The following is a 24,946-nucleotide window of genomic DNA, read 5'->3' on the forward strand; positions in this document are numbered from 1 at the left end:
GTAGGGTGGAGCTGTGCCTCTCTAAAATAGTGAGCAAGGGGTCCATGTCTGGATTCCCCTAGTAACTTAGTATCACTCCTTCCTCTATTTTGGTAACGCATGCCAAGGGCAGGCTTTATCTTCTGAAGGCGAGTGAACTAATAACCGTAGAAAAGCCAACAATGGATCCTAAGTAAAAGAATGTCCAATCAAGACTCTAGAACAATAGAAACTTTAATAAAACAATCCAAACCAATAAATTAAGAACACCCCTGTAAAAGAAAGGTAGAGAATGCAGAACTTTCAGGTGAAAGGGCACTCTGAGTCGATAAGCAGGGGTGTTCAGGCAAGAGATTTAGCAACAATGTCAATTGTTCAAGAATGTGTCTTGGAGAGGTAAAGTGGGGTTTAAAAGTTACTAATGGCCCTTAAAATGGACACGTGGAACAGGGCATCTTTCAAATATCTTAGTTCTTGTCTTTTGGTGCTCGACAGCATCAAGTAGGGCTCCTAGGTGCTTTAGCTGTGGTCCAGCTAATGTCGAGACATTTGGAGTCGTGCACTCCGAGTGGCTTGCCAGCATTGAGTCGGTTTGATGTGCAGTCTCCCTTTGGGACGAGTCAGCATTCATGATGGTCGAGTCAATGGCTTCCAATGGTTCCGGGTGGTGATCAAGTCAGTGGTGAGTTGATGCTTCTGCTGGGTCAAGTCAGCATTGGAGACAGACGAGTTAATGGCTTACAGCAGGTTGAATCAGATACCGCCAATGAGTCGAGCCAGTGTCTGGGTTGACCGATGTGGGTCTGTGGCAATGGGTTGATCCGGTTTCTGGATAGCTCAAAGTGCAGCAAGTTGTTTGTAGCATACCAAAATCATCACCACAGGCACCTGTAAAGGCTCTGAATGTTTCAATTGGTGTGCTCAAGCCGGCTTGCAGTTCTGTCAAGGGGATGAAACTGGGTCCATGCTGCTACTGGGTTGCTTGGAGTCCCAATCCAGGGTCACCAGGTCAAGTTCTGCAATTCCACTTCAGTAATCTGGCTGGCACCTGCAGAGGATGCTTTGCCTCAAGTGCAGGATCCTGGTTTCAGTGCAGCAGCTAGCCGATGGTTAAGGAACAGTGCTTACTTCTGCCCTCAATGTCTTCTGTCTTCCCCTCTCTGACAGAGGACATTGGAATAGGCTGTTTTCAAGAGAGGTCCAGTGAATACTCATTTTCTTGAGAGTTAAAATATGAACCAAAGAAGGAGGGGTTCTTCCTCCTTATAAAGGCAGAATGTCACAATCGATTGGCCCAAAGCAAGCCTGCTATATAAGCAGTCCAATCCCTGCTGTTTCAACATATGCCCTTTGCCTTTAAACAGCATACCCAGAGTGCCTTGTCCTGCAAGAAATGGTGGGACCTGAAGGGGGCAGGATATTGTAGCTTGCCCTAGTAATAACCAAGATGGTGACATCCCTCTCTGTATCCTTCTCTCCTTTTGCTGCTCTATCTCCACCTCTTTTCCATGCCTCCCGAACTCAAAGTGAATCCAGTGTGCTGCTCCCTGGTGTGTGTGTGTGGCTTTATGTTAGTGCTGACGTTGGCCTTCCTCTGGGGGATTAAAGAAGATAGCTTCTTGGCCATTGTCCCACAGGTTAGTTGCGGACAGCCAGACCAGATGGCTAACGCACATTACCCTGTCATAGCTAAGCCCTGCTCACAGAGCAGACCCCTGTATGATATCAAATTGCTGTGGCTGTAATATTGTGTGACCTTAATAGCTACTTTTGAGTAGTTTAAAGACCTATCATTTTGTAAAATACAGACTATACGATTTTATGAAACCTCAAGCATACCTGTATCTCTTCCCCACCAAAAGGCTTAGACGTTTTATTATCTTGTTCCGTTTGGAACAATTGCCCACTTTGCATAATGTAGTAGTAAGGGAAAGGATCCCTGTTAAAGAGCGAGTTTGTCGCTTATGTAAATCCCCAGAATGCTTAGAGACAGCCAAACATCTTTTAACGGAATGTCAGACACTAACTCACACTATCTTTGATTATCTTGGTGAATTTGTACATGATCCTGTAACCATATGCGAAACTTCATTCTGGCTTTATTGCACTAACTCCTGCAACATGCACTTGTTCATCGCATTGTATAATGTCTGGCAACAGATTAAAATAGGTCTGGGCTCCCAGATTTGAAATACCTCAATATGGTGGGGTAAAGAATGCTCTTGTCTCTCAGGCTAGGAAGAGGTGCTACATCAATTGTATTTATAACTGATTTTGATGCAAGGTGTTTCCTGTATAGTTGTCTACTTTTGCTCTATATGGCTACGATTGTACGGATGTGTGGGAAAAGACAATAACTCATACATAATTTCTTTCTTTTACATGATGATTTTTCCTGATCTTTTTTAGTCTGTAAATACCTTAAGTACATTTGTTTTATTATATTTTTCCTTCTGTATATTATATATGCTGATCTTTTTCTTCTATGAGCTAATATCAATGTATGTAATTTGTATTGTGTAAGGTTTGAATTTATTTTCATGCTATATCACATTAAAGAATTATTATTATTATTAATAGCTACCATTCCATAAGTAGATATGATTTCTATGAAAAGATTAACATGCCACCATGCTGGCTAAGATACACAATTATTATGCTCTGAATCGGAGATGAAGATTACATTCTGTTCCTGTAGCTGTCAGGAATGCTCGTGTGAAATCTCAACCTACCCTGTGCAATCAAAGGGCTGGAGCTGAGGGTGTCAGTAGAATAGCTCAGCAAAGGCACGAGTGCACTATAATTGTGTCATGAAGCTTTTATAAAAAGAGGGTCTGATTAGCAGACCTTCATTTCAGAAACAGAATCGTCAACATCATTTTCTATACTAAAAATCAAAAAAGCTTGGGCTGGCACACCCTTAACACATTGTCATTCAGTCACAATAAGATTAAAATGTTGAGTAATTGTAAGTAACTATGTTAACATCGCAGACATTGCTGACTGAGTAATAGTTTTTCTGCATGTTTATATTGACATGCTTTGCATAGCCTGCCATCCAGTGGTTGGTATGGAGTATTAAAAGGTATTTACTTCTGGAGTAAAAGGAAGTCAACATGATCATTCCTGTCACACTATCCCTAATATATGTGTACAAATATGCATGATGCTCCATGTGTCAACATCTGCAGATTGTTTTTCATACATGACATGAGTAGCATAAGCCAAGGAAGCAATTTGTGTCTGTTCAACAGCCCTCATATGAGGAGTAAGGGTGGATAATTATGACTCTAAACAGAAACAAGCCACATAATTACTTTAAATGGGCAGAAAACATCTGCCTTGTGAGGCTTGTGAATCTAGTAAGACGTATGTGATTTACATAGACTAGAGGGCAGTACATGAAGATGGGGGTGGGTGAGCAGGAGGAACAGTAGCAAATATATGTTTCAGTATAGCCTGGCCTGCCTCTGACTCTGCCTGTGCTTATGTATCTAACAAAAAGTGGGAATGAAAATGTGCACTGATCTCCAAGATTCAGCTTTGAAAATGGTATTCAAAGGCATGTTGGTAATGAAAGCCCCAGTACCCTTATGGAATGATCTTTAGGCGTGAATAACGGGTTTGTGTGATAGTTTATAGCAATCTTGAATGCAGTGTACAATCCACTGTGCAATGGTAGATTTAGTGACTTTGTACAGTCCAGATCATACCTGAGTCCCCTTCGCATGTCAAGTGTTTGTAGTGCTCTCTCACCTCGAGTATGACGGTGTTAAAGCTAGGAACTCAGGTTGATTGACATGAAATTTGGAAATAAAATTGGGTGAAAACCATGGGTGTGTTTTGAATAGCACTATATTTTTTGTGTATTGCGACAAAAGGTTAATCTACTGAAAGGGTTCAGGTTTACTCACTCTTATAATAGACTTAATGGCTATTAGAAAAAGTACTTCATTAATAAGTTTTTGGGGCTGAGATTTTTTTGGCTATTAATCAACTGCAAATAGCCAAAAGAATCTCAGCCTTAATAATCTCATCATTAATAAGTCTCTGGGTTTAAATGGCCTAACTATGGAATTTTATCGTTCATTCTGTTTTGCTCGCTCCGATTTTATGAACTCTATACAACGCTTTGCTAGCAAATGGGGAATTGTATTTGATTAGGAAAGAAGCATTAATTACATTACTAACAAAACCTGGCAAGGGACCATTCTAAATGCGAGAATTATTGTCCAATCTTATTACTTAATGTCGAAATTGAGATTTTAGCAAATGTTTATGCAAACAGGTTAAGTGGTTGCATTGGTGAAGTGATCCATATGTGGCAATCTGGGTTTGTAGGCCAGCGGTTTGGCTACGACAATATTGGAACATTGCTCAATGTGTTGAGTTCTAAATTTGATCTTGATTCAAATGCAGCATTCATTTTTTTAGATGCAGAAAAAGCATTTGACAGAGTCAACTGGACATTTTTGGAATTCATGCTAATTGAGATGGGCTTTGGTAAAGTCTTTATTAACATGGTGAACTTTCTACATAATGGAGCTTCAGTTAGGATTTGGGTCAATGGTACTATGTCTAAGTCATTTCATCTGTACAGGGGCACGCGGCAGGGTTGCCCATTATCGCCCTTTTTGTTTAACATTGCATTAGAACAGTTAATTTCATATATTCGTCAAAATGTGGATATTCAGGGATTGGGATTTGGACCTGTGGACCTTAAAGTGATGGCGTATGCTGATGATTTGGTGGTTGCACAATCCGACACTTTTGTCTGTTGTCTAGTATTGAGGGATGTTTTAATTAAATTAGTTTGCTGTCTGGTCATAAGATTAACTGGGTTAAAAGTGACATTTTTCCATTCCCTGAGGGGCGGTGTTGAGGTGATTTTGAAGGTTGGGATTATAAATGGTCAAATGAGGATGTTGTGTATTTAGGGAATAGTCTTGGCCGAGACCTGAAGAAAATTGTTCCTGTTAACATTGAGAAAGTGGTCTTAAATATTCAGAAGGATGTTGACAAATGGAGGAATATTAAATTGAATATATGGGGCATGATTAAAAATGGCCATACTTCCCAATGTTTTATATATAGTTCCATTTCTGCCTTTGCCGATCCATAAAAAGTACTTGTGCATGTTTGATGAAGTGTTTAAGGATTTTTTTTGTGGGGTTTAAAAAAATGTAAAGAATGCCAAATTATATGCTGGTATGTGAGATTGCGATGGTGGGATTTGGTTATTTGGATTTAGGAAAATATAGAGGTTTTATCCCTAAGAAATCTGCATTGTACTTTCCTCAAAATATGAAACATCTGCCAATTTGGCTAAGCATGGAAATGTGGGCTGCATCTCCCTTTCATCTTGAGAATATATACACAATGTCTAAATGGCTGCGGCCAACTATATTTCTACCCACAATACAGACAACTCATGAGGCTTTATTTCAATGGTTAAAAGAAAATGATGAAGTCATGTGGCTACATAGAGAAGCTTTCCAATGGTATAATCCAGTCTTTCAGAGAAATAATAATAAGTTATTTTGGAATAGTTGGATATTAAAAGGTGTGTTGTGTTTGGGTGACCTTTTGGATGGGGATCGGATTTTAGGGTTTGAAGAACTGCAGAGTAAATTTTACGTGCTTTAGTAACTCATAGGAATGGTATGCTGAATGCCCCACTGGTGGATAGGCCTTAGCTTTTCAAAATATTTGTGAACCCGCCGCGAATGGTGTTGCCTTGTCTTCGACTTAAGCCGCTTGAGGCAAAGGTTTCTGTTCGATGGAATCATTTGCATTTTAAGTGGTCTACAGAATGTGTATGTGTTTTGTCGGATATTGAATGGGAAGGAGCAATTAAAGAATCTGTCATGCTGAAGTTAGATCTAAATTTGCGACTTAATGAGGCAGAAGATTTTGGGGAGGTTATGTTGGACTTCGGATAAAATGTTCTCTTTAGGACTTCAGGAGGATGATAATGGTTGGGGTTGTGGCAGACCAGGTGGAACATCATTGCACATGTTGTGGAATTGCACTAGAGTGGAGATGTTTTGGAAGGATGTTTTGGATCGCATGGAGCCGGTTGTAGGTGCAAATGTTTCAAGATGCCTGAAACATCCAATATTTTGGTTGAGTGCTTGTAGTAACGGGGCTGCTTATTGTTTGCAAATGTGGCTGGTCAGAGCACTGGTGGATGCGCAAAAACATTTTAAAGGTGTGGAAAAAGTGGAAAACCAGAAAAAAGCCTTAGGTGGATGCGTGGATAAAAGACTTGGTGGTGTTATCTACATTTCAGCAAGTGTTATACTAAAATAAGGACTGCACGGATATGTATGAAGAAGTGTGGTCAACCTTTAATGATCTTTATGGGTGATTTCTTAATGTGCCTGCTACTAAGCTCCGGGTGGGATATTTGATGGTGCATCATTATTCTATATATGTGGGTTTTTTAAACTTTCTTTTCTTTCTTTCTTTTTCTTTTCGTTGAATAATGTATCTAGCTCATTTTATTTGTCTAATTATCTTACTGTGGGTTCATATTGTTCCATTGTGTGGTTTTATTTAATTTCATGGAATTTGTATTGTAAATCATCTTTTGTTTATTGCTTGTTATGATTTTATAAATAAATATTTCAAAAAAGAAAATGTGCTTCATAAGTAAGGTCTTTAAGGAAAGTCTTATCTATGAACTCAGCATGGTGATCCATGAGCCTATGCAATGCTATGAGACTCCAGCCTGGTACTTGATACACCATGCTTTAACCACATGGACCTTCCACCAGGGCACCTTTGTTGAGTAGCGATATGTGCTGCTAGAGCAGGAAAGTTGACCCTGAATTAATTGTAGACTAAACCATAATCTAACTAGGAGATAGGTAGCAATGTCTGCTGGAGACCAATCAATAGCTTTGACTTGCTTCCCTTTTCACCAGATCACAAACCTTTTCCATTTATTGAAGTAGCAGAGTTTTGGTGTTTGATTTTCTGGCCTCAAAAAGAATCTCCATGCAATGCTCAGGAAGATTTAAGTGAACATTCTAGGGCCTCAGTATTTAGGCTGCAAAGTCTGGGTGCAATTTGATTGGTGGTGTTAGTGACATGTATAAGATGTGGACCCACATTTGCCCTGCCCAAGTCGAAACAATGGCTATTAACTTGAGTTTCTCCTGGAGTAGCTTGTGAACGACTCTACAGAGAAGGGGAATTGGGATGGGAGAGGTGGAAGAATAAATTCACATGACCAACTCATTCATACAGTGATGCTAGAGGCCCTTTTCTGAGTATATAGAAGCAAAGGCTAGGCATTTGTCTTGTTGTCCCCATGTTCTATAGATTTGTTTGAGTGTACAGCTTTGTTCATGTAAAATATGACTGCCATTTTTTCTGTGTTTTATGAGCACACTCTTGTGGTGGTGGAGTGTTTGAAAACTGCAAAGTACTTGCTTAAAAGCTAATATTCTGTAACATTTATGTAGAGGTATGCTTGTTAACCTGCACTGTGCTATGAGTAGCAGTAACCCCCCACATCCCCTGTAGCACGGTTGTGTCTATTGCTATGGTCACTTGCACAGGATTCAGGAAAGGGCCACCCTTTAATGTGTTTGCAGGAGACCACCACCATAGGGCCTTTACCCCCTTTTGCGAAATGACCATTAGACCATCCCAGTTTGCTGTTGATTTTGACCACTGCCCCATGAGTCACTCTTGGAGTGGGCGTATGTGAAGATGTGTAAACAGGATGAGGTAAATGCAGGACACCTTCATCCCTATGAGTTTCATCACTGTGTGCACTGCTCTGCACAAATCTGCCTGATGTAAGAAAATGTACACCTGAAGAGCTTGTAATCTTTCTCGTGATGGCTAAAAGCTATAGATATGCCTGTGTTTTTTATTGCCCAAGGAACTTTTTCATATGAGCAGGGGGCTAGACTCGACTTTTGCGCATTTATGGTGTGACGAGATTCTCAATAAATCATGTGATGAAAGAAATAGGTTATACACTATTATTATACAAATATGTCTAAACAGTTGCCATTGCGGGTCCAGATCTAGGAGTGGTGCCGTCATCCTTCCCCATGTCCTTGAAGGGGTCTCCCTCTGCCTTGGCTCAGCTGTCATGGCCACAGGCCCCAGAACACAAAAACCACACCATCTAGTGATGGGGGCAATGGGTCACTTGACTCACTTATGTCCCTTTGCTACCCATAAACACAGAGGCCCTGGCTGGACTCAGTCCTGGCGCCTTTGGCGCCGGGCTCATATAGAGATGTGAGCAGGAAAACTTTATTTCAGTGCAGGAGTGCCTTTACTTTATTTCAGTGCAGGAGTGCTTTTATTTTACAAGAACTTTCCAGGAGCTGAAAGCCTTTATTCCAGAGTACGTCCTTGTGTGCTGACTCATCGGGTGTGGCTCCCTAGGCCTGGTCTTCATGTGTTGACTGATCGGGTGTAGCTGGCAGGCTGAACCTGGTAGGCGTGGCTGCGGAAGCTCAGCTATATAAACTACTCCATCCTTAAGGCCGGTGTTCGCGTTACTGTCCACTCGTGTGCAACGTAATGCTCACTGCCGCTTGGACCAGTTTACTTACCTTTGAAACCAGGCATTCTCCTGCATACTCCCCTCCAGGAAACCGGTGCTTCATCGCTTCATCTGCAGACTCATCTCCTGACATCCAGTGATCTTGATCCCGATGCCGCAGCACTCCGCATCTACGAACTCGGACCCTGTGAAGAAGAAGAAAGACAAGGTTAGAACACCCGTCCTAGGGCCGCACCGCATTTGAACCCCACGCGCCCCCTAGTTAACAACTTACCAGCTACTGTACGGCTGCAGCTTTGTTGCTCATTCCCTCTGGCTGCCGCCTTGAGCTCTGCAGCTTCTGCCGGGCCGGCAACATCACCTGCAAGGGAAGAAAGCAGAAGAGCAAACATCAAAAGTGGAACGACAGCAATACAAGACAACAAACTTTACAATACAACAAAAACAGACGAGGAAAGACAAAGGCAAACGGGAACACTTACCTGAAGTATAGTGGCTTAGTTGCAGCAGGACTGAACTACCACGTGCAAGGCACCAGTGAAGGAACTCGGTCCAGATCATACAAGCGTCCCTGCCAGAAGCAGCAGGATGGAGTGCTTGCCTAAACTAATCAACAGGTGAGCTTTCCAGGGACAGCGCTTGCCACATGTACCACGGTTTGGGAGAAGGGGTCTGGAAGGGGATCAGGCGCACAAGCTGGCATACCCACGCCCCCTACTCCCCACGCAGGAGCAGTCCCGAGCAGCATCACCTATTACCACCTGTCACCACATAAGCGCAGAGGGCGAAGTCGGACCAGAGTGACCTCACACCTGGGAGGGCTGTAACCGTGCCCCAGCGCCTCCGCAGAGACCAGGTGAGCGTAACACTCTGGCTCCTTACTCAAACAGTTTTGGTGACAGTACAGATTCTCTCTCTATAGCCAGCTGTCTCGTACTGTCTAGGCTAGCACTAAGATAGGGAGACTTGAAGGCCGCAGGTTCTACTCCTAAAACTAGGAGGTAGGTGAGATTTTGTAGTGCTAAGGCTCTTGAGCCCTCCTTTGATAAGCTTTGACTGCGCTAACCTACAGCTACAGCCAATTTGGATATGGTAGCAAAGGCTCCTTCACTGACACCCTAATGTTTGGATGTCTGTAACTCTGCACCCTTCCTAGCAGCAAATTTCACATCTGATTTGATGCTGGATAGCGGCTCCTTACGGCTCTCTTTTTGAAATCGGGGAAGCTGTCCATGGGTTTTATGGCAGATGATTATATTGCAAAGCCTGATGGTGTGTTGGGTACTGTGCCTAATTCTGCTTCAGGAATTGAAGGAGTCAATTGTGAAGGTGCTCTTGATACTAATTTGGGTATCCCTGCGGATGTCCAAGATTCATCTTGTGATAGCTTGATTCCCAATAAAATGCTGAGGTGTGTACTGTTAAACACTTGCTCTTTGATCAACAGAAGTTGCTGATTACATTGTTGAGAAGCATATTGATCTATTTGCTGTGATAGAAACCTGGCTGGATGAGGCAGCCAGCCATGAGCTTGCTCTTGCTTTTCCATCAGGTTATAACATTTTCATAGCTGATAGTCTATCAGATCGGGGTGGAGGAGTGGCTTTCATATATGAGGCTTCTTTGCTTATACATGAAGTTAAGGTTGTAGGACCATCGGGCTACGATATTCTTTGGGTTAAATGGCTATCTGACCACCTTTACTCTCATTCTCATTCTTTTATATCGACCCCCCCTCCACAATGCCAGATTTCTGTTCTCAAGTATGTGATATGTTGATGCCCTCTCTTAAAACCTTATCTAAAACTGTAATTTTAGGGGATTTTAACCTGGGTTTTTCTGATGGTTCAGTCCTTATGGCAAGAGCTGCTGAGTCTGCATTAACTAATGGTGGCTTTGCTCATCATGTTACTGATGCGACCCATCAAAAAGGTAGAACTCTTGACTGGATCAGCAGTCATAATGTTTCCATCAGGAGCCTAGAAGTGATCGCTTGTTTATGGTCCGATCATTCTTTGATCTTTTTAAAAATATTTTCCATGCCTCATAGTGCAGGAGGTTTAAGTCTAAAAGGATTTCTATTACTTCTAGAAATGCCCGTGGCCTCTTTGCTGAATTATTAGCGCCCCATCTGAAACCCACTTTGAATAGGTTGGATACCTGTTTTTGCATCAGATCTCGCTGAGGTTTATGAGAAGTTAGTGCTCGATGCCATCAATGTAAGATGCAGTAAAAACCTGGTCTGTTAGGACCAAGAACTCTAAAGTTTGGTTTTCAGCTGAGATTCAGGAATCAAAGGTAGCTAAGCATAAATACTTTGTGACATAGTTGAAAACAGAAACAAATATAATCTCACGGCCAAGGCTTATAAATCTGCACTTACTCTAGCTAAACAACGGACATAAGATCAGAGGATTGCAAATGCCAGCTCTGATACTAAAGAGCTTTTTACAATTCTTAGGCAGCTTGAAGATCCCTGCCCAGTTACTTCGTCTGTCATCAAAGACAAAGGATGGTGCACCTCCATCCAGGGTGTGATGGTGGTTACAATTAAGAAAATCCAGGATGCCATTGAGAGCAAAACCACAGTGTGTGACGGGTCGCAACCAAATATTGCTTCTTTGAGCTCTGAGATTAATGCTCCTTTTTTTCGAGTTTAAGATGGTTATGGGTTCTGAAGGTTTAGTCATCTTGCAATAGTTTAAGCCCACTTACTGTAAGGGAGATACCTGCCCTGCTATGATTTTTAAGGACTGTGCCTCGCAACCTATTTCTTTGATTGCAAAATGTATTAATACCTCCTTTAGGGAAGGCTCTGTTCCATCATGCATTAAGCAGCCCCAGATATCCCCCTTACTTAAAAAAAACAACCCTTGGGGCCTCATCACGAGTTGGGTTGTATTCCCGGCTGTAATGCCGCCGACTGTAATAGCCCTAAGACCGACCGGTCCGGTGGTATTACCACCGGATCATGGGTTGGGCCTTAACGGTAAATCCATTCCTGATTGGGTCCATTGGATCCAATGGAGAATTTTCGGTGCTAATAATGCGGGCTAATACAGCTGGCTGTAATACTGTAGAAAACAGATATTTTCACCTCCAGAAAAAAGCTGGAAGTAAAACAGCCGATTTAGTGCCCAACTCGTGATAGGGCCAGCCCTTAAATGCGGTAGTAATTCCGTTACCACCGCATTTAAGGTCTAAAGCCCAACTCGTGATGAGGCCCTTGACCCGAATATCCCATTGAATTATATGCCTATTACCAACACTCAATTTCTGCAGAAAATTCGGGATAATGTGGCCTATAAACAAATACGGGAGTTTCTGTCAGGGAATACAATCTTGGCCCAGTGACAGTCTGGTTTTCGTAGCGCTCATAGTACACAAGTAAGGCGGATATGCTTCAGGTTTCTGAGAGTGGTGACACTGCACTTCTTATGCTCCTTGGTCTGTCAACGGCGTTCAACCTAGTTGACCATTCGCTGCCGGTATCTAGGCTGCTACTTTCTGACTGTTTTCCGCTTGTATCGGCTGGCTGGGTCGAGTCGTTCCCGTCAGATCGCTCAGCTAGGGTGTTCTCGGGTGACTTCATGGCTGATGATTTCCTGGTGACTTGCGGGGGCCCGAAGGGATCCTGCTTGTCACTTGCATTATTTAATAGCCTCACCCTGCCACTTTCTGATTTGCTTGTCGCTAGTGAGGTGCTTTATACAATTAAGCGGATGATATTCAGTGCCTCATACCTTTGACTGGTGACTACATCAGAGACACTGAAGTCAATAATTCGTTTTTCTCACTCATCCAGAACTGGCTGGCTGAAAGTGATTTAGCCCTCAATGAGACCAACACTGAGCTGATGATTACAGGTACGGGAGACCAACTTGGAAAGCTTGGTCTGGTGTTTTGTGAATTTAAATTATCTGGTTGTATGACTGATGCCCTTCCTAGGGTTAAAACACTGGATGTAATCCTGGATCAGGAGCTTAATATGATGGTGCATGTGAGCAGTCTTGTCTCATCGTCTTCATATTATCTCAAACTGCTAGCGCAGCTGAGACCGTTTTGGAGCCATGCTAATCGAGCCAATATTGCTAGGGATATAGTGGGAGCCAAACTAGATTATTGCTCAAGTCTCTTGTATGGCAGTGGTAAAGGGGAAATTGCCCAACTGCAGACAGTGCAGAATAATGTGGTACAGACCGCCACAGGAGGCATCACATTTCTGAGGCCAGGAAAGCCTTACATTGGCTTTGGGTAGCCTCTAGAATTACCTTTCGCCTACTCTCTATTACACATAGGTGTTTATGTAGCACAGGTCCAGCGTATCTGTCTGACAGACTGTGCTGGTAACCCACTGTGACAGTACTTTTATCTAACAACTCTTTGTTTTTTTCTGTGCACAGAGATAGATTGACTATGGTTTCTCAGAGGTCCTTTCCTTATGCTATGCCAAAATGTTGAAATGTACTTCCACCCGATCTGAGAGCATGTTTTTCTTTTGATTGCTTTAACCGTGTTCTAAAAACTGCACTGTTTGCTGAATTTACCTAACCTTTTTTGCTTTTCTGACTCATGACTGAATGTGTATGTCTTTTTCTGTTTAAGCGCTCCCATGCCAGCGGGCCTGTCCATAGCGCTATGTAACGAAATACATAAGGAAATAAAGCAAGACTTCTCTAACTCACTTAGGCTGGTCCAAAGGATGCTAGAAGGGTAGCCAATTGCCTTGGCATCCCTCAGATGGCCATCTCCCAAACCTTTCCACACTCTCGCCTGTCTTCCCTCTCTCTATCTCCACACTCCTGGTCTCTTTGTCCCTCGTGTCTCTACTCTACAGCCCCTTACTGATCTGATATTATCTGCCTCCCTTCTAATCCCACTGCTACCTAGACTTCAGTTGCCTCTCACTTCCCTCCTATGTCTTACCTCTTCTCCCCTTCACATCCTTTCTCTCCCTTCCTCCTGACCTGATTGTTCTAATTTCTCTCCTACTCTCAGCCTCCTCTTGCTTTCCTGTCAAAATTATCTTCAATCAAACTCTCATTCACTCCAACCATAGAACAAAAATGGATGCCACTCTCTGAATCCAAGCAGCTAATGTGTTCTCTCCAAACATGCCAAAAGTCTTCTCCAAGTCCTGCACCTAGTCTCTTGGACTTCCTCCAGTTTCCCCCACACACCTCTCATGACAAGTAATTCTGCTGGCTTTTTATAGCACTCTCCTTCCCAGCTAAAAATTTTCCTCTGCTCCCATTGGATGCTCGAGGCTGTTACTCTCCTGGGCCTAGCTAATCTACGCACAACTCCTCCCTTGTCCTATGCTGGTGGGCATGCATTTCCTCAGGAAGTGTTTACAAGAGCCCTAAACCCTGCCCCCTTTTCAGCCTATTTTCGTCTAGTTTACCACACGGTCTCCTGCATAGGTTGCACGGTTTCCCTCCAGGATCAAGTAATTCACTGTCCACAAGTTCTGTGGAGTTTTCCCTGGTCTCCCCTAGTTCTGTGTCGCACTCTGCAGGTACAAGCCCTGCCGCTCCCCTGTAGCATCCCAGGGCATTCAGAAGTCAGTGTTTAGCCTATAATTAGGCTCCTGAATGGGTAGGCCTATTGCATTCCCATTTGGGTAACTAGTCTATTCCTCCTAGCTTTAGCAGTGCCCTTGTAGACTTCCTACCCCAGTCTGAGGGGTCCTCGGCCCTCCTGACCAGGTCATACCGATAACTCTGTCTCAATGGAGAAATCAAACTAAATAAGGTCTATTTTCATTTGTGTGTTTAGAAGACATCTGTGTCGTTAGAAGACTGTTATGAGCCAACTGGCTAGGTGGTTCTATGTATTATTGTCGCCCATGTTTTACCAGTTGCACTTTACTTGTGCACTTTCCCTCGAAAATATTGTAAACATTTATTTTAATATTGAATGGATGGGAATTGTTTCTTTTAACTCCTGTGGGTTTAATAGTTTTTTGAGTATCAAACCAGGCAGGTTTCTATGGTCCCATTATCAAGTCAAGTGTGGCTTCCTTCTCCCCCTGTCATTGACGGCTACACATTATATTTAAAAAAGCCATCAAAGGAATCAAGTTTTGATCATGCTGTGGCCTCCTCAAAGGAGTGGAGATCTCATGAGGGTGCATGGTCGGAGAGTGGGCCTCATTATGTGGCGCTTTATTAGCAGTCAGTTTGAGTTGAGAGAATTTTCATCTGTTGTTAATTCATGTGTATCGCTGCTTCTCTCTAACTACGGAGAAAGAGTTGCTCCGCTCCTTGGATTTGCTCCCAGAGGAGTAGCACAGCTCAACAGACTCCAATTATATCTTGATTGGAGGCGATGTGAACTGTACTTTTTCTGACCATCTGGGAGGATGGAATGGGAGGGATGTAATAGGGATGATAAATGGGGATAATCCTAGAGGCGCAGCTTGGTCTGGCCTCAGGAATAATTGGCATATTTCATGGTAATGTACCTGGCGATATCCCAAGAAGGACAACAAGGAAGAGAAGATCTAATTCCTCTACAATAGATTATACCGATGGGCCAAAATCTGTGGTTGACTGTAATATTTCTATGTCAATCCACGAAACAACCCAAAGTGACCATGTTTATATGTCGCTAAGCCTTGATTTTAGACAGAAGGCCTTAGGCTCCTTTAACAAATTGATTTATATAAAATTGCACAGTAAAGGTACCAGACTCAAAGGTCCGCTAATAAAAGAGAAACATTTCTTAGCAATATAGTGCAAATGGAAATTATCCAGAATAATGAGGGAATCCTCTCAATTGATGATAATGATATGGTTCCGGATTCCCTTGTCAGATCATTTCATGGTGGATCCCTTATCTCACAAGAGAGACTGTTTTTTTTCGCACCCATAAATTTGAGATGGCGGTTTGTCAGGGAAAAAAGAGCTTCGGAGATTGATTAGGGAAATTGGCAAAGATACCACCCTGACAGCCAATGACGGAGCTACTGCACTTAAAAACTGCAAACTGCACTTAAAAACTGCAAACGCCATTATAAAGATTGGCTGTTGCAGCACAGAATCATCATGGATTTAATTGACAATGCTAATATGTTAAAAGGTTTGGCCCAAATAAAACTCAAAAACGTCTGGGAATGTATGAATAGAGCTGGTCAGCCCCAAGTTTCATTGCAGGCTAACCCGACTGATGAAGAGAAATGGGTGAAACATATCATGAGGATCTTGAGAGGGGCTTCTGGGAGTGTCCTGGTATTCTCTTGGGAAGATCTCTCTGAATAGACTAGCTCCCCCAATGCTACTGAAATTGAAGGGTCTATAAGAAGATCTAAAAACTCTAGAGCAGTGTGGCCAGATGAACTTAGCAACTCAAAGTAAATCCCTCTCCCGTTATGGGCAGGACAGCTCCAACCGTTATTTTGTGAAATAATAAAGGAAAGCCGACTCCCTAAATCATGGCATGACAGCTTGTTAGTCCCAAGCGTGCAGAGCTGGGCAATTAAAGTCCAATTGTCCTGGTGGACTCATCCAGTAAGATCTTTGCTTCACTGCATTTGTCTAATTTAGAGGAATGGAGTAGATCAACCAATAGACTGTCCCCCTTTCCAGACACGGTTTAGAAGGGTGCTGGGAACTACCCTGAATGGTATTATTTTAAACCTATGGTTTAAGCACTGCTATATGCTGCGTACGTTGATCTGAGCGCTGCTTTCAATTGCAGAGACTGTCAGTAGCTGTGGAATAAGCTATTCAACTGGGGCATATCGAGGGGCCTTTAAAAAATGATAGGTCAGTTACACTATGACACAGAGTTAAGAGTGCGAATGAACACAGATGGCTCTTATACAAGAGGAATTGAAACCAAAGTGGAATTAAACAAGTGTTGTCTCCTGCCCCCAATATGTTCAATTTATAAATTTCCGATCTGTTGGAAGGGCTGGAGATAGTTAAGAACTTTCCACTGAAATGAGGCCACTTACATTTAAGCGCTCTCATTTTTGCTGACGATATTGTGCTTTTAGACTGCCCGCAAGTTGGCCTACAAAGATCTTTGGACTATGTTGGTATTTATGCAAACAAAAACAATCTAAAAATGTATATGTTTCTAAAACGGCTGCCATGACAATTAAGAGTTCTAAAAAGAAGCCCTCATGTCGGTGGCATTTACCCTGAGACTGAACGCAGTCTCAGAGTAGCCAAAAATTTCAACTTTTTGGGTTTCACTATCGCTAAACAACTCAGGTTTTAATTTGTTTTTTACAACCCTACAAAATAAATTGGTATCGCTGGTAGCACAAATGAAGAACATTAAAAATAAGTACTGTTTGTTCTCTCTATTACCACTTCTACAAAGCTAAAATCGTTCCTTCAATCACTTATGGCCTGGAAGTGACAGAGTACTGACAAAATCCTTAAACCTGCCAATGTGTGTGCCCACTATCTTGTTAGGAGTAGAACTGGGTCTTCATTCCATCTACTCGTTCTTCTAGGTGAAACTTTAAATTGATATTTTTGATATTGTGTTTTATTCATTGTATGAAATGATAAGTATAAAGGTTTATAGTAAAACATACATTCTAAATAAAATAATTAAGGTCTATTGTCATCTGTGTGCTTAGAAGACAGGCCTTGTTCGCTGTTATAAACCAATTGCCAAGGTGGTTCTACGTGTTATTGCTGCCTATGTTTCTTTCAATTTCTTTTTTTTAAATTGGAGTGGGGAGGTTGCCCCCGAACCCTGTCTAACTCACCCCGCCATCCAACTGCGCCTCTAGCCCAAACCACACACATTACATACATTTAAAACATTCAAAGAAAAATCACATTAGGGAAAAATGCAAAAGCAAATGAGTAAAACATAGGCGACAATAACACGTGTTACAGTCTAGGTAGAGGTAAACATGAATCGTCTGTCAGTGCAGGTGTATGACTACCATATCTAGAAACATATGATGCTATACCAAAATGAAGGACCTTGAACTGAACTTGTTTGTCTATTTTAAATCCGGAGGTTACAGTTATGACCAGGGAACATTGGCATCCTTCATGTTCCAAGCTACAATATATTTGATTTTTGACAAACTTGTTTGCTGGTCTTATACTGAATACCATTCACATTTTTGGAATTAGAAAACACACTAGATAGACAGATGTTTCCCTCAACATGATACCTCTTTGATGGGAACCTGAGGCAAAGTGTCCACTTCTACCAGAAGAAGCTGAAGGTGTACTGAGGGTAATTGTGACAAAATAACTACTGCCCTGCAGGAGTACTGGAAAGAGCAGGGCTTCTACGCTCTTTCTCTGCCTCACATTTCTACTAGAACAGAATTGATTTCAAACATAAAAGTGAAATGGGAAAAGCTTGAGTGGTACCTCCTTCACCTCTTTTATGTAATATCGGTGTGAGAGGCAGACTATACGCTTCAGGATGGTGTAGGTCAGCATGGAACCAGCCATAACAATAATAGTACAGTAAGCACTGTTGGGATGCGCGTCCAGCTCCCATGTCCCCCCGAAGCTATTTAGGTTGAGGAAAATAAATTAAGCACACGCGAAGATGGACATGTGCGATCGCAGGGAGCGAAATATGTAAAACGGGGGTAACATATGGAACACTGTAGCCAGGTATGGAACTTTAGGTAGGCCCAGGGATGGGGTGTGTGTGTGTGTGTTTGTATTAGGAGAGTATAAATCCAAAAGACAATGAAGAATAATGTAGCGGCCAGCACTAGTCCCCACTGTGAGAGATACTGAAGCACCACCATATTAGAAGTAAGGCCTAGGTGGCATCAGCAACACACTATGGTAATGAGTCCTGAATCACATTTCCATCCCATTCCCCAGCAAAAGAGCTGAACACAAAGGCCTTCAGACCTGGTAGTGGAAAGTGAAAGCCGAATCGCAGCAGCACTGCACCTGTCCCAAAGGACAAATCCATGGGAGCCGGGGCAGAGGTCTTCAGCTGCCAAAGGGCCTAGTTTAGATTTAGGGCACTAGTGCCCCCCAGAATGATGGTAATCCCTTTTAAACTAACAGATGCCCATGACCAGAACACCTAAATCCTTCACATTTTGGCTGATTTGTGAGGTCTTGTGGACATCCAGATGAAGATCAATAAAGGGATAAGGGGGGGGAGCAAGGAATGAGTGGTCCTGTGATTTGTATTACAAGGTGCAAGAGGTGATGCCAACAAATCCAGCTCTTGCGACGGGTAGGCATGGCGGGGGCACCTGCGCCTCTGGGATCACAAGAATAGCTTCTTTATTCTGGAGGGCCAATTTGACCTCGAAGTATCCACTGAGCTCATGTCAACAACCAGGTGCACATCACGTGGCTAGATACATGGGGAGGTTAACATTCCCAGATGCCTGCCAATCATACAACCAGAACCCAAGGTGGCAGGGCAAACAACCACGTGGTAGGGGATCGTAGTAGATCAGATGTGGCCAATCGGTCAAGGTACTATAGGGGACTGGTAGTATGTACAAAGGGGGTAGCCAATGAGGATGGGGAACAAATACTTTAAACTGTGTGCGTCACGATTGACGATGATGCTCTTTAAAATGTTCTGTCTGCTTTGAACTAACCCAGAGAGCTCTGTGGCAGTTGGGTTCTACTACACCCTCTGCCACCTTTTTCCTTTTTGTATACAAAAGAAATCTTGTTTTCCTTACATGAGGTGCACCCCTGAGGTGATCCTAGAGCCTCTACAGGAAGAAAGGATTCCTGGCCGCACATCCGCAGGGGCCACTCCCACCAGCAGTGACCAGTTCCCCGTGCACAAACTGTGGAGGTTTCATTGAGCCGTATTGCCAGAATTCCCTTCTGTTCTTTGGAGCGGGGCATCGCTCCCCGATTGTGAAGGCCGTTTATGGGACCGTGTGACAGAGGAATTCAGGAGAACATGTAGATGTAAGTGCACCTTTTGTGGGAGAAAACAATGTGGGTGGGAGGGGGAAAAGAGCAACTTTTGGTGAATGAGAAAAAAAGTGGCGACACAGTGACTGAGGAGTGGTTGTTGAGTAGAAGGACCATGTGGCATTTTGCATTGTTTTACTCATTGCATTATTATATGGAGTAAAGAGGATAAAAGAGTACTGGGATCCTTCCCAATTGGGGGAAGAAGAGAGTGCTGTACAACTAAGAGGAAAATAGGAATTAGGGGAGAGGCTCCGTGTATTGAGTGGGCCTGGGATCTCTTCGGCTGCGATATAAAGGGGGCATGAAAACGAAAAGTAGTATTTAAGTGTTTTTTTAATTGATGCTTTTATTGTGACGGTGTGTGCCAAGGAGGGGTCCAGGTTTGTTGTGTAGGACTTGGATGGAGTGTGCGAGGGGAGTGTGGGATATATTGCTATAAGAAAAGAGTGAGTTGGGCATGTGTGGTGTGTGACGAGGGGGACAGGCGGGGTATTGTAACCGGAAAGGGGGTGGGGTAACAGGATGACAAGGTAACACTGTATCGGAACCTGAAAAGGCACAGGTATTATATAACACCCAGACAGGGGCGGCTAAAATGGAGCCTGCAACCCCACTAGAGTATATGTGCACAGCCCTCCCATTGTATAACAAGAAGATTATGAAATATTGGGAGTGGGTTGTCGAGACAAGTGGGGGGTATGTTTAAGCCATGCCCAGAACAGGCGACAAACAACCAGTATGTTCTAGGCCACATGTACATATTTTTAGCAGCAAAATATAACAGAAAGAAGTTAAAGAATAGAAAGGAAGTGTTGGAATTGTGGAAGATGATAGAAGATGTAGACAATGCTCCCCCTGACCCTACGAAGATAGCAGGTGGACCACCTCTATCGTGTTCTGACCCCAACCACGCCTACTGCCCCTGCGATTCAGGAACCTTCTGCCCCATCAGAGACAACACAACTCATACTGCCACCACAAGAAGCGCAGCCGCCCCCATTAGGATGCTACCCTACATGTGCAGCATCAGGTAACACAATTCCAACCTGTGTCCCTTGTCCGCCACCGCTCCTTCCCCACTCTCCTCACAGGTCCAGTACCATAATCTCCCAAATGCCATAGTGTTTCCAGCCACTTGTGCTAAAGAGCAGAGGGGCCTAGATCGTAAGCCACAAAAGTAGTTAGGAGAAGCATTGAGGAGGACAGAGGAAGGATTGGTGAGGCTAAAATTGGATAGGCGAGAGGGCCAGCATGCACTCTTTGGGACAGACGAGTGGAGAGTAGGAGACATTTATTTCAGGATTGATAGCACAGCAATCAGACATGTACACATCTAGTAGGAGAATAGGGGACGGGAAGGCAGTGGGCAGGAAACTTAGATTGCAGGATGGCGTGGTCCGAGGATGATGTGGGAATTGATATTGATATTTTATTTGTATTGTGCTCATAGACAAGCGTTTCAAAGCGTGACAAGGGGAGGGAACAAAGGAGAACAAAACAACGATTTTACTAGGCCCAGTGAAATTGAGAACGCATAAGTGCAGGGGAGAGGGAAGGGGGGAAGTGCAGGCTGGGAGGGGGAGAAAGTGGAAAGTGCTGAGCAAATGAATAAAAAACAGTGGTAGTGCAGCCAGCAGGTGGCAAGTGCTAGATTTAAGGAAACAGACAGGGGGGTGTCTGATAAGTGCAGAAAAGGGGGGGCACTGTAGGGTTACAGATACAGACCCAGGTGCAAGGGTTGCCAAGAGGCAGTGTGGGTGTGTGGCAGGGTGAGCAGGTTAACCCGAAATCGGAGGGTTAACAGGTGCATGATGCAGAACAGATCAGCACGGGAGAGGACGAGCGAAGGAAGAAGCAAAGAGGAAGGTCTTGAGGTGCTTCTGGAACTGGAGATGGTTCTCCTCAAGTTTCAGAGTGGCAGGGTTACTGTCCCAGAGGGAGGCCCCCAGCCGAAGACAGAGATCTACCGCCAGCTTGTTTCTTTGAGAAACAACTGACCCTGAGGGAGTTGGAGGTGAAGGAGCGAAGAGCTTGGGAGGGGAAGGTATTTAAGGAGGGGCAGTTGAAGGTATTTTGGACCCAGGGCCCAGTGAGCCTTGTGGGCAATGCAAAGGGTCTTGAATGTAATCCTTGCAGTTAGTGGGAGCCAATGAAGAGATTTCAGGGCTGGAGAGATCCGATCCCAGTGCTTGAGGCCAAGGACTGGGAATGAGAGCAGCAGACCAGGAGTGGGATACAGTGGATGAGTTGAAAGAGGCCTCACCCATGGTGTCAGCACAGCGGGCGGAGAGCTTATAGGGGCCCAGGGTGAGGAACAGATATGGACGCATGGCGGTTACCAAGGGAAAGCAGATGGAGGAAAAGAAGGGAAAAGGACAGGGGGAGAGCAGGTCCCACTGTTACACAAAGGACCAAGGAGGGCACAGTATGTAGCATGGCCGCACATGGACAAGAATAATTTGATAAAGGTACTGCCATCCATTACATCAGGGGCGGGAAAGTGGATTTATGCATTCGAAAAGCAAACGGATGAGGATCACGCCGAGTATATTTTACAGACTCAAGAGATGTGGAGGGCAGAAACGGGTGAGTCGTGGGGTCGGTGGATCCCATTTTTCTATTTCGTTGTCAAAAAAGGACTCCCCAAAGAGGTACAGAAGGCAATTGACAAAGTTGTAGGGATTGAAGCAAAGTGTTTGGCGCAGATACAGTCTTCCATTGTACAGCATTGTAAACAGTTGAAGGAGAAAGAAAAGGAGGAAGAGAAACTGGTACAAAAGAAGTTAGTGATGATTTCGGTCGAAGGGGCGGTAGCAACACCGCAAGACATGCAGACGGAGCACAGGGCAGTCCAGGCAGATGTACAAGCAGCACCTGCATGGGGAGGAGGCTACTATTGGAACGGTGGGTTTCAACTGTAGGATCAGGGCTGGCCCTCCGGGAGGTACCCGCAGGGGAGAGGTGGATTCACATGGCCTTAAAGGGGTAAAAGGGGGAGGTTTCAGAGGAATGGGCCCAAGGCAGAGTGGGGGGGAGAACATGGAGCAGTTGGACATGGGGAAGGATGGGGCATTTCTCATGGGAATGTAGGAGTAGATAGGTGGCTGCCTACAGCCAGTAGATACCCCTGTACATGCAGGCTCCCTACCCACAGTAGCACACTCGCATATGTGGTACATCCCGTGCAGCAGCAGGCCCCCCCAAGTACCCAATGACAATGCAATGGCCAATGGCACATTAACACACTATCAAGGGGTCAGTGTAATGTGGGGGAACCCTTTTACCTTCCCGGGGACAAACACATATCCAGATTAGGACAGCCCACAGAGAAACTTAATGTACCCAGTCCTGTCAGTCACTGCCAAGTCAGAAGAGGAACCATTGGTGGGTGTGGAGATAGGAGACAAACCATTCATTTTCATGGTAGACGGAGGTGGAACTAAATCTTGCATCAGCGGGGAGTGTTGCCCTTTGTCAGGTGAGGTTTTGGACACACAGGGGTTCTTTTGGGCAATATAACCATTTCATTCAAAATGTGGCCATCAAAGTAGGTGACAGGGTGCTTTCGATGACATCCCCCCCCCCCAACTTTCAGGCACGAGATGTACTCAGCAAGCTGAATATGACCATCTTGTTACTTCTAGGACGGGATGTGCTCAGCAAGCTGAACATGACCATCTCATTCACTGAGAGACGAGTGGTGTGTTTCACCCCAAGGATATGCCACATAAGAGCCATGTTGATTATACATGCCTTAGTAAGTGAGGCAGCAGCCATAGAAATACCAGTGCACCCTGATCTGTTAATCTACAGGGTTGATGAATGCAGTACCACACGTGGCCAATCAGTGCTGGGGTTCCATCTGAATTCATATTCAGGCAAATTCAGCCCCAGGAACATGTTGCAGTGACCATCATTATGCTGGATTTAGAAGCGTGTTAGTGTCAAAAGAGAAGATTGTCTTCATTGGAACAGATACAGAAGGGGGAGAATGGCGTACAGTTTTGTGCATAGATCCAACCCAGCCCTTAAAAGATGTATCACACAGCCTTGTTCGACGATAAGGACAATGATGGGGAGATCATTTTGGCAGTGTATCCCCCATTTGAAATTATGATACAGTACTGACATGTCCGGTGGCCCATGCCATTGGCAGGCAGTATCCCACCCTTCGCCCAAAGTAATTTAGCGCAGGTATCTGACACGTTGTGGAGAAACAATCCCCATGACGTAGGACTCTTATGGATTGTTGCACCACTACAGATTAAACATAAACTGAGAATGGTGTTGCCCATAGTAAAACAGTACCCCTTGTCTAAAGAAGCAGAGGAGGGAATATGTGACACCATCGCAGCACTTATTAAGGAAAAAAGAAAAGCATGCGTAATGCACATGTAACTTCTGCTGGCAGCTGCTTGCTCTCCTTACTCCATACAAATGTGTGTGCTTCCCAGGCTATTCACAAGCACCTGTGAAAGCACGCTGCCCGGAGTTAACTCCTACCGCTCGTGCCTTTCCAGCCTATCGGCAAACTCTACTGCTCTCCCTTTTCCTTATGGGAAATGCAGTCCTGCGCCTCATCAGACCCCATTCCTCACCCTGAATTTCTGGTTGTAGCCAAACCTGCGACAAAACTATGTAACATAGGCACTGCAACAACCCATGTTACAGTAATTGATTTGAAGAATGCATTCTTCTCCGTTCCATTGCACCCTGATTCCCAATACCTCACAGTGTTTACGCATGGCGGAGCGAGATTCCAGCACACAAGGCTCCCACAAGGGTACTGTGAGTTCCCCAGTATATTTAGAGAGTTCTACATGCAGATTTGGGTAGAATTCATGTGCCGAAGACCATCATCCAGTATGTAGATGATTTGCTAGTATGTAGCGCCAATGAACAACATTGCAAAGACCAACTTCATCACCTTGTTGAAATTACTGGCTGACAAAGGCTATAAACTAGATAAAGCAAAGTTGCAGCATTGTCAGCAGGAAGTATTGTACCTCGGCCAACTGATTTCTGTTAACGCAGCAGCAGTACGCAGCACACCCCAACCAGTGACAGTTCAGGACATGCAGAAGTTCCTAGGGTAATGTAATTATTGCAGAGCATGGAATTTCGATTATTTGACATACACTTGACCATTACTGCAGGCACTATAAGAGGCCCAAAAGAAAAAGAGCACCATCACATGGACCAAAGAAATGCTCACTAGCTTCCAAGAGCTTAAGGAAGTTATTGCTACTGCCCCAGTCCTAGTGATGCCTGACTATACCCAAGATGATGAAGGTGGTTTTGACACAAAAGAGCACTATGGGCCATAAGCCTTTAGCATATTGCAGCGGCATGCTAGACTCAGTAATGCAAGGACAGTTCCTGTATGAATAAGTTCTGGATGCTGCAGCCTTTGCTATCGAGAAATCTGCCACTATTACGATGAAGTGCTCAGTAATATTATATGTAGCACATGCAGTGTTTGCCATCCTAGAGGGGTCCAAATCCACCCTGACTACACAAAGAGCCT

The 24,946-nt window shown here is 44.0% G+C and overlaps 1 protein-coding gene across 2 annotated transcripts in view; it reads right to left on the bottom strand.

Moving 5' to 3' along the window:
* The window catches only part of LOC138489070 (glycerol-3-phosphate dehydrogenase 1-like protein), a 278,084-nt gene that overhangs the window by 32,031 nt on the left and 221,107 nt on the right, over nucleotides 1-24,946 (bottom strand). The window lies entirely within an intron of this gene.

The sequence above is a fragment of the Ambystoma mexicanum genome, chromosome 9 (assembly GCF_040938575.1).
Source record: "Ambystoma mexicanum isolate Mex_15411 chromosome 9, UKY_AmexF1_1, whole genome shotgun sequence".
In the NCBI taxonomy this organism is placed as follows: domain Eukaryota; kingdom Metazoa; phylum Chordata; class Amphibia; order Caudata; family Ambystomatidae; genus Ambystoma; species Ambystoma mexicanum.